Genomic DNA, 10,656 nt, shown 5'->3' on the forward strand with positions numbered 1-10,656 from the left:
TTAATTTAATTCCACTAATGCAGTCAGCATCATCTTTCCTCTATTCACCGTCTATTTGTGCAATGTCATCATTTTCATTTGAAAAGTTTAAAGTGTATATATATATTTGGCTTCAAGATGATTTTAAACCATATTAAAAATATAAATCGACATGAACATGGTTGTATTTCCCTCTGCTCTTATCTCAGAGTTTGCATTGGAGCCTGTTATGATTTCATGGCCCTGTCTCTTACAGGTGAGTTGTGTCATTGCAGCCTTGGAGAACAGCACAGAGATCACATGCCGGACTTTCACCCTGACCTGGATGGGCCGATATAAAACAGTTAAGACCCACCAATAAAGATAAATCAGAGCTAGAACCGAGCAGCAGCCCTGGCTCTCCTCAGCTCCGACTGTTATTGTGTCATCGCTGGACAAGAACGAAAGAGTGGATTGCTGAGACGTCAGGACTGTGGTCACGGTGACAGGAAGTGGAGAAATGGATCTTTTGGAGTGATAACACTAATGATTAAACAGCCATCTAAAATCTTTTTTCAAACAATCTCAATACTGATACATCTTAAAATGATATAGTCCAAACAGATGCTGTCCAACTCAACCTGACAGTGTTTGATGGAATTTCAGCAGTGGAGGAAAAATTATTATAAATAATAATATTCAGATCCTCTACTGCAGTAATACCACACTGTGGAAATACTCCACTACAAGTAAAAGTCCTTCATTCAAAATCTTACTTGTGTAAAAGAATGTTCAGCTATATGTAGTTAAACTAAGTAATTGTCGGTAAATGTTCCCTGTCAGTGTTTTACTATTATGATGTTTGCAGATTTATATTACTTAAAGATGAATTTCACTGATAGCATTATTATTATTTTTTTCTTCAAATGTATGGTGATAATGCTGTTGTCGTGAATTCTTTTGGCGACGATATTCAGACACTGTGCCTTAATTCTAAGCAGGAGCAGAGCCGCGATGCCCTGAAACGACCTCCTGCAGTTCTCACACGTGGCATCAGAGGACAACAGAGCACAGATGGAGCATGAATGGTGCAGTCTTTATAACGCACACAGGGGTTTACACCACAGTCCAGGCTGTTAGCGGTGGTGGCGGGCCGTCAGGGCCAGCAAGGCCTTCTCTGCTGGCCTAAACAGAATCACAAAGTTATAACTATTTTATAATTTAATATTTTTTCTTAAATACACTACATGTATTATCATTTATAAAAATATTTTTCCCATTATCTTATTTTCTCATTTCACAGCTACTGTGTTCCTCAGTTGCTCTGCCTCCAGTGCAGCTTGTTTTAAGTAGAGCTTTTATCCAATCAGATTTCACCTCTGTGTCTCTAGGTAAGAGGAGAGGCCCAAGGCAGTTTTGCAGTCTAAGTGAATGGGGACGATATTGTTGATTGTCATATTGTTCAACCAATCAGATCTTTAGTTTGACATTTTGGGCGTATTCTTTGACGTGCCAGAGCCTGCCAGCTGGCCTACTATTATGTCAGCATTACGTGCAGCTCAGTTGTAAGGTGCAGCACTGCAGTAAGGTGCAGCGTGTAAGGTGTAGCTTAGTCGGAGAAGTAAGAGTTCAAATTGAAAGATATGGAAGAAAGTATGACATTTTTAGCATTTTGCTTGGTGTAGATTATACATTTTTTTACCTAGCTTTGTTTTTTTAACACTCAATGGCTGAAGGAGGAGGAGAAACGGATTTGTGAGTTGGGATTTAACCGTTGGATTAAACTCTTTGTCAACAAAGAAAGGAGGATGGCGTTTGTCTTTAAGTGATCAGCATTTGGTATGTCAACTATTTGGGCTGTTTTCTTTTACAAAGCAAGAATGATGGTCTGGAGAAATGGGGATTATGTGGCAATTGCTTTAGCCCTGTTTGAATCAGTAGGAACAGCTAAACGCTGCGGGGAGAGTTTGTAGCTTTTTTTGCTGCTGTTTTCCTGCTAAAGTAGTTTAGCGTAACCTCCCAGAACACACGTGCGGTGCCTCAGCTGTTTCTTTTGTTCCAGGTTCAGAGCCCATTGTCTCCTACGTGAGCGCAGCCCACCGAAAACATTATATTTCCCACAATTTAAGCGTCTGCATTTTCCAAAAGCACTAGTATCATTAAAACAGATTGTTCGGTTTAATATGAATACGTGTATAGTTACACCCCTAGAAACAAATAATAACCGTAGCTGTGGCGTCAGGATTGAGGTTATTAGGAGGTGTTTCAGCTGCAGGACAGCACTGAAGGCCCAGGTAAAAAAAACACGGTCCGCCACTGGTTAGCGGGCAGATGAGATTTTGACCCGTTTAAATTAACTATGCATCAAAAGCCTGGAAACCCTGATTTATTGAGTATTATAAAGTCAATTTGTGAACTTTTGTTGCAGCCAATGCAGACAAAGTTGTTTTGTGGTGGATTGTTTGAAAGCCGGCTATGGAAGCCCATAAGAGACTCCATTAAAAGGATAATGTAAACTTGAAAATGTAAATTTAATTTCTCCAAGCGTTTTGATTTTCCACATATGTGTGTTACTATTGTAGACATAAAAATGGAAATAAAAGAATCCAATTTTCATTTTCACATATGTCCATTGGTCATCTATGACCATATTAAGATAAAAGTGGAAAAGCTGTTTCATTTTCAAACATCAAACACAAATTGCATTGAATATTGTCCACTGCAAGTCTGCAATGGTATATGCACGGGTATGACTTTGAAAATTTAATTTCAAACAGCTTTTACATTTTTTTATTTTAATATGGTCACACAACAGCCATCATACGAGCATTATTGCATTTTAATTATTTTTTTTACTCAAATGACATTTCCATGTAAGGAAACATATAATGCTATTGTAGAATTATGTTTTCAAATTTGCATTATCCTTTTAATAAAGTCCTCTATGGGCTTCCATAGAATACGCAATCTGCGTGAATCTATGGTGTCCTTATAGCTGCATTGTCGTATCATTGTGTTATGAGTTTTCATACACAATAGCAGCTTCAGATGTTGGGGCAAAGTTGTGTCAGTAGAGGCACACTCACAGTTTTGTAATAGAAAAGATAGATAGGCAGCACTTTCTTCTCTTTGGAGTTATTAAAGCTGCTGTTTATATCTCATTTTTTTAAAATTATTCTTCTCTATATACAACAATGTCTAAAGTCAAATATTGCACTGTAAGAAGTTTGAAAATGGGGTGTCCTGTAGCTGATGTCAGTGTACTTGGGAACAGTATGAGGCACATGTTCTGTTTTTGACCCCAGTACAAATTACTTTTATTTATTTTTTTAATCAATGTGACTGTGGTCCCATCAGCAGTGTGGACCTGTGCCGAGACATCGATTCCACCGACGGGGACATATCTCCCTGTCGATGCCAATACACTACCTCCCACAAGGTTCCCCTGGTGGACGCTCTGAGATCAGCTGTTTGAGGGACTGAGGGATCTTATGGGGAAGTCTTGTTCTTCTCAATGATTTCATAAGTTCACTTGCTAAAAAAGACCCTCATACACGGTACATCATGTGTGGACGATTACATCTCCGGTCGTGTAATGCAACACGGAACCTATACTCACACGTAAATCTTTAAACGATTGTTATAACTCAAATAAATGCAATATTGAAAACATATCTGTGTTTCCGCTGCGTTCTAAAATGTGTTCTGAGCAGCTCTTCATCCGTGGAAGTCCTACTGAGAGAAGAGGAACTCCGTTGTGCACGGCAGATTATAAAACAATGGGCCCCTGGGTACTGACACATAAAGGCCCCCCCACTACTCACCAGGGCACACCTCCTCTATCGCTCAAGACCATTTTCCCTTTTTTTTTGCCAGAAGGCACTTTGTAGGTCACCTTAAACTGGTAACAACACCCCCTGAAACTCTTGTTTTCTGCCGCATGGCCTCCAGAATTTGAACTCCTCCCCCTGTGCAGTGCAGCACAAGCAGATTCCTGGAGCCGAGACGCCACTGTTGCTAACAGGTGCATTTTGTAAAAGAGATTTATAAATACCAGGGCTATTTGTGGTATTTTCTTGTTATAAATGTGTTAATGAATTTTAAAAAGGTTGGTTGGACTTAAACCGTTTCAAGATTTGCGTGGAACATTTTTCTCGTGAAGGTAGAAAATTGAAGCACATTGGAAAAAAATGTGATCCGCAACGTAACTTTACAGTGAACATTGACTGCAGTTTACTTTTGCTGCTGAATGCCGGATATTGCTAACGTTACAACCAAACTCTTCTTCGCTTCCGCTGGAGTCGACGAGCGATGAGCAGTTCTCGACAACGCTCAGGCAGCTCTTCTTGGGGGAGGGCTGAGCAATCGGCTGTGTACGAACCGGTACGCCTTCCGAACGGCTGCACACCAGGAACGGGCACGGCACTATAGTCGCCATCAATTTTAAATCAAAAAGCAGTGGGCCAGGAATAGATCCCTGTGGCACCTCATGAACAAACTAGGACAAATTGCTTTCCCTCAACATATAAATTGAGAATGACATCCTGAGTTCCATATCTTTGAAGCTTAGATGCCTTTTTGAGATAACAGCATCAGCACCAGCTGCTTTTTGAGGGCCTAAAAATACACCAAGTGAACATTTAATGTGTAATTCAGATCCGAAAAAGCTCCATTCTTGTGTGCGTGTATGCTATTTATAGTGTGTATTATGCCTTAGTTTATTTTAGTAGGTCTGATGGCATTTTTATCTACTTAAAAAAAAAGCCAGAAATGAGATGCAACCGCTAGTGCTCCTTGGAAGTCTCCGCACGTCCCTTTGATACTGACACACACACACGCACACACACACACACACACACACACACACACACACACACACACACGCAAACGCACACACACACACACACACGCACACTCACACGCACACGCACACACACGCACACTGAGATAGTGGAGGGGGAGGGCTGCGGTGATGAGCCGCTTCAGTGAGTCCAGTACGGAGGGGCTTGACGTAGGGAACTGGGAGAGGCGGGGCTTGTGGTTTTTGGCCCCTACTGAGCCGGTCTGCCCCGTCTTTCATTCATCACCGGAACTGTGCAGCTCGTGCATCCAGCCCCGCGGTACTGCCTGCCATCCTGTCTCCTCCGACCGCCGACACCAAGGACACCGCCGCCGGCCAACATCCGCGGTAAGACCCGCAAGAGCGGACGGCTGATGGGAGAGAGCGGCTGCCGGTTAGATAACGCGCGGCCCGGTACCGTCCTATAGGTCTGCGCGAAGGAAAATTACCAGATCTACAGCATCCCTATGCGGGGGCTATGGAGCGCGTGCGGTGCTCCGCGATGTAGGCCCGCGGGGTACATTGTGACGTTTCGGATTTGATGGTATTGTTTGATTGTGTTATATAATCTCCCCCAAAATGTGTGCTGCGGGCTTCTCGGTGATGACAGCGTGGTGACCTTGTGGGATTATTTGGGCAGATATTGCCGTGCTTCGGTTATCGCGGCGGGCATCACTAATGACGACACACACACACACACACCGCTGCTGAATATGTTGGAGCAGAAGCCCTCAACAGTTCCTCCAGCATCATTATGTGCCCTTGTGTCTTCTTTATTTCTGCCTCATGCACACACTGCTGGACATAATACGATGCTCGGTGCCATTCAGGTCGTTCTGGTCACGTTTAGTCCCATTCATCCATCCTCTCCGCTGCTCCCGTCACGCGCACATGATGACAGATGGGAACATGCATGACAACTTGGAATGCATAAACAAACAATGGAACGCTTGTAATTCAAACTTCTACTTCTAATGTTGTTGTTTTTTTCAATTCATATTTGATGTGTATTTTTTGTTGTGGCTGTGTCAGAGGATGGCTGTTGTGGATGTAGTGTTGTATTGGACAACGTGTTCTGTAAGGACAGAATAACAGAAACACCAGCAGCGGCACGGTGGTGGTGAGGATGCGTGTGCAGCTATTTGTGATCAGGGAACATGTCAGAGTGGGATCGGAAAACCGATTGGTCGATCGATCAATTCGTCAATTCACATTTTAGCAATGTTAATAATTGGCTTCGTCTGTTTAAGTCACTTCTCAAGCAGAAATGTCAAACAGGAGGTAGATTTTCTCCTTTTAATAGCATTGCAAACTAAATATCTTTGGACCTTGGACACTGTGATGGGCCTTTTTTCCTCATTTCTCTGACATTGTATGGACAAAATAAGACAGATTAACTGATGCCTGAGTCAGTTTAATGTGTAGATGCAGTTTTAGATTAATCTGATGATCATTTTTCTGGTTACGAGGAGACATCCCAGGTGAATAGGGTTTAATAATAAACACCACCATGAAACCTTCCCAGTTGATTTCTTACATTCTGACAATCATTTGTGGAGATATAATACATTTCAGAAAACTTGCTATCTTATTAAATACCTTCACATTTTTTAATACACATACAGAACAAATATCTGAACATTGGATAAAGCCAGGTTAAAACAAATATGTAAAATGTTTTTACAGAGGGATTTTTTGATATCTCTTTAAATCACTGCATAAATTAGAAAATACTGTTAACAGCCATATTTTTAGGAATGAAATGTTTTATAAATCAGGCTATGAATAATGTATGAAAACCCCTCTGTAAAAACCTTTAGAATAAGAAAGAAACTGTAAAGTTTGGTGTATCAGAATCAGCTTTATTGGCCATGTATGCGTGCGCATACATGGAATTTGACTTCGGTTACACATTGCTCTCATCGTACATACATAGAATATACAATAAAGACAAGGACATTAAAGACAAGTAGAACAGAGAAACTAAGCATAAACATTAACATTTAAGTACTATGTACAATATAAATATGTATCGAAGAATATATATGAGCATAAAGAACAACAACAATGACAATGGATTCGGCATATTAGTGCAGAAGGTGGTAATAGTGCAAACATGTAAGAACTACTGAGGTGGAGATTTCTGTCTCAGAGTCTGAGGGAAAACTCATGAATTGTAAAATTCTATTACAGGTAATTAGGGAAAAAGTGAACTAATATATTCACCATGAAACTTCCTTAGTTGATCGCTTACATTAAGACAATTGTTTTTTGTATTACAAGTTTTCTGACATGCTATCTTTAGATATGCAATTGAGGCATTATCTAATGCTCATTTTTTGTGAATGTAGGAGAAATTGACGCAAACAAAGTAGTAAAATAAAAACCTAAATGTGTGTTTTGGATGTTTTCTTTCCACTAGTCTGAAAGAAGACCTGTTATGGAAGTAAAACAGCCCAAAATCTAGAAAAATGCCCAGAGCATGAAAAACGATGTTATATTGAGAAAAGCCGATCACAATCTCCCTAAAACACTAAAATTGAAAGATATTCCTCTTACAAAGATGTCAAACAGAGACGCTGAAACTGAGGAATGTTTAGCATCTGACTTGATATGTGACTTGAATGTTGTCAAATCATTTTCTGTTGAATAATCAACTGATTGATTAATCATGACAGCTCTTGGCAGCATATAACATATAATACAATGCTATAACCATTCAACATGGTCTCAGAGGTTATGATGAGATTTTTAAATCATGATTTGTTGTTATAGAGCTCTCTGTTTAGGCTGTTATGTGTTGGAGAAGATGGATGATGAGAATGCCGTCTGCAGCTATGAGGGATGATTTCATGGTTCTCATTTACAAACTAGTCAGACACATTGGGACCAAGTTCCATTGATTAATCGAGTGATTGGACAAAAAAAAATACTTAGCCTTAAATATACAAAAGAGAAATAAGAAAACAATGAATTGGTTACCTTTTTAGAAAATGATACATTTGTATTATAGTGTTTAAGAAACCTAGATGCAAAGAATGGATCATCAGGGCTCAATATCTACTAGATACCAAAACCTGATTCTGAACCTGAGCTGTTTCCATCTTGTGAATAGTCTTCATTTCAATATGAAAATGTAGTGGTTGTTCTTGCCAAAATAATTGCGATTCTCCCACTGATCATCAAAATATGTTCAAAACTCTCAAAATGGTACTAAAACATACTGAAATCACTTTAACCTCACATTTTGTTCAGAAACAAATATGTTTATTTGCTTTTAATTGCACACATCACTGGCAACGACTTAATCAGTTGTCTGATGGCGTTGGGACCAGAACCATCTTTCCCATCAATCCATCTTATCCCACATGACATTAACAGCATATGAAGCCACATTCGGTTCATTCAGCCTCTAGCTGTCATCATGAGTATGAGATTTCGGGGATTTTTGACGGCTATTATGTGGAAAGGACTGCAAAAGTGTCAGCAAGCCGGTACTAAAATGGCTGCAAAGCCACCATTGTCTGCAGACCATTAGGGCTAAAATCCAATATTAACACACACACACACACAGACACATTCCAATCTGCTGCTAGAACCTAAAGCAGCTAAAAGCTTTTTAGTATCTGCTTAAAGTAATCAACAAACAATTAGGAACAATGTCAGTATGCAAGAAAGAATACGTATTTAGGCTTAATGTTTTTCTGTATTGTCTGCTCTGCATTTGAATGTATCAACAGGCTCAGCTGGGCTTTGCACTCAGTGCTGACATTAGCATGCTATGCTAGCATTAGCTTGTTATAGGTGATTATGATTGTGTTTGTCATGCAACAGTTACTCTGTTAGCATGCTAAAATTAGCATTTAACACATCGACATGCAAATGCTTGTACAATGTAATGTCTTTTATATTAATTGATTAGTTGCCAGTTGATGACCTCAATAAATTCATTTGAACATTTGCTTTACAATTTAGCACAATAGTGTTAACGTGTGCAGTTTACTAACATGCAATCACAAGACTTGGTCACATGCTAAAGTTAGCATGCAAACTTGCTAACTTGTATCCATTCAAAGTGATAAGACTCACAAATGTTTCTGCAAAAGGAGAATCTAGACGCTTGTGCAGCTTTACCAATTATACTAAGAATGTACGTAGGTATAGAGTCATGTGAAAGTAACACCTCTTCCATTACTCCTCCTGTAACACTATCACTCGTCTCAAAGTGCTCTTGATTGGGTAATGGCCCTTTGGAATGGAGCTGCGAGGGCCGGGAGCCTGATGCCAGTTACAGTAATGGACAACAGAAACTACTGTAGGTATCAGAGTCATGAAGAGGCCGTAGTCCAGCTCCTCCATGATGTCTTCTAGTGACACACGATAACAATTGTCAGCTACTCATCATGAAGAATTAGTAACAAACAGAAATCCACTGCATGTGCTTAAAATAGCCCATCTGATTTGACTTTTCTGACATTATATAAAAACATTTAGGCTACATTTGTACACATTCTTCAACCACTGTTGCAATGCTTTCTGGGAAATATTCTTCCCTCACACGATTTGACTATGCATGTGGAAATGCTCCATTTGGTGGACCATCTGGACTCTAGACATCCACTACCCCTTCATCCCGAACAGAAATGGGACACACTACACGAGAGTGCACAAAATGGAGGGATAGGACCAAGACTGCATGTAGATAATGCTTAGTGCTCACAGTAAATGAGACATGGCTATGACGTGATGTGACATTTATGCACAGGTAGTATTAGAAGCCTTTCGTTGCATGAATGTTTGGTTTTTAGTTTGACTTATAGGCGTTGGCACTATGTTGGGAGGCAGGGTGACACACAAATTCTAGAGATTCATGAAGCTGCATTCATTGATGATTTGGCCAGTAGGGGGCAGCAAACAAGCTCAAACAGCATCTGACACGTGATGGCATTATAACATTGATCAAAATCAAGTCAGTGCAAACTGTTTTTTGACAGCAGTGAAAATGTAGCTAGTTTTTGAAAGGCTCGACGGCAACAAATATGGACTGAAGTAGAATATTTCATTAGATAAAAACATGTACATTTTTAAAGTTTTTTCAATAAATGTTGACATGTGGACTTATTGGAAATGTTTGGAGTCAGAAACAATCCAATGCAGCCGCAACTGGAATCTAATTCTACCAATAGTATAATACTAGTGTAGCCTCAACTTTGCACTAATGCCGGGTTTAAACACAATAAATAGACGTGCGAAACAAAAAAAACAACGTTGCCCAACATTCAAATGTTGATTTAAAATTTGAATGTCAACGTTATGAACGAGGATTTTCATTATTTGGTACAGCCCTACTATTAACACATTTGGCAGACACAGAGCAACATTAGTCATTTGTCATGAGGAATTTTAAGCTAACTTCTAAAATGTATTTTAAAGCTAAATTAGCCCTCTGAGTTAGCTATGGTTGATTCTGCACATGGGGTTTTGCTTCAGCGGAAACTTGCCCGCTAACCAAACTAGCTGCCTCTTCATCTGTGCACGCTGGTTCACCAAAACAAGAGGCTACAAAGCTCTTCAGGGCGGACAGGACCTGCAGAGCGGATTGATACTTCTTTGTGGGTTTGTCACTTTGAGTGACTCCTTTTACATCACACACACTTGTTATCAGGGCTGAAACTAACAATTGTTTTTTGTTGTCGATTAATCTGCCGATTATGTACTCGAGTAATTGATTGTTGTAGTAGTCGTTTGGGCTATAAAATGTCAGAAAATGGTGAAACATGTCGATCAATGTTTCCCAAAGCCTAAGATGAGGTCCTCACATGTCCTGTTTTGTCAAAGATATTCAGTTTACTGTCACA

This window comes from Pholis gunnellus (assembly GCF_910591455.1).
Source record: "Pholis gunnellus genome assembly, chromosome: 23".
Classification (NCBI taxonomy): Eukaryota; Metazoa; Chordata; class Actinopteri; order Perciformes; family Pholidae; genus Pholis; species Pholis gunnellus.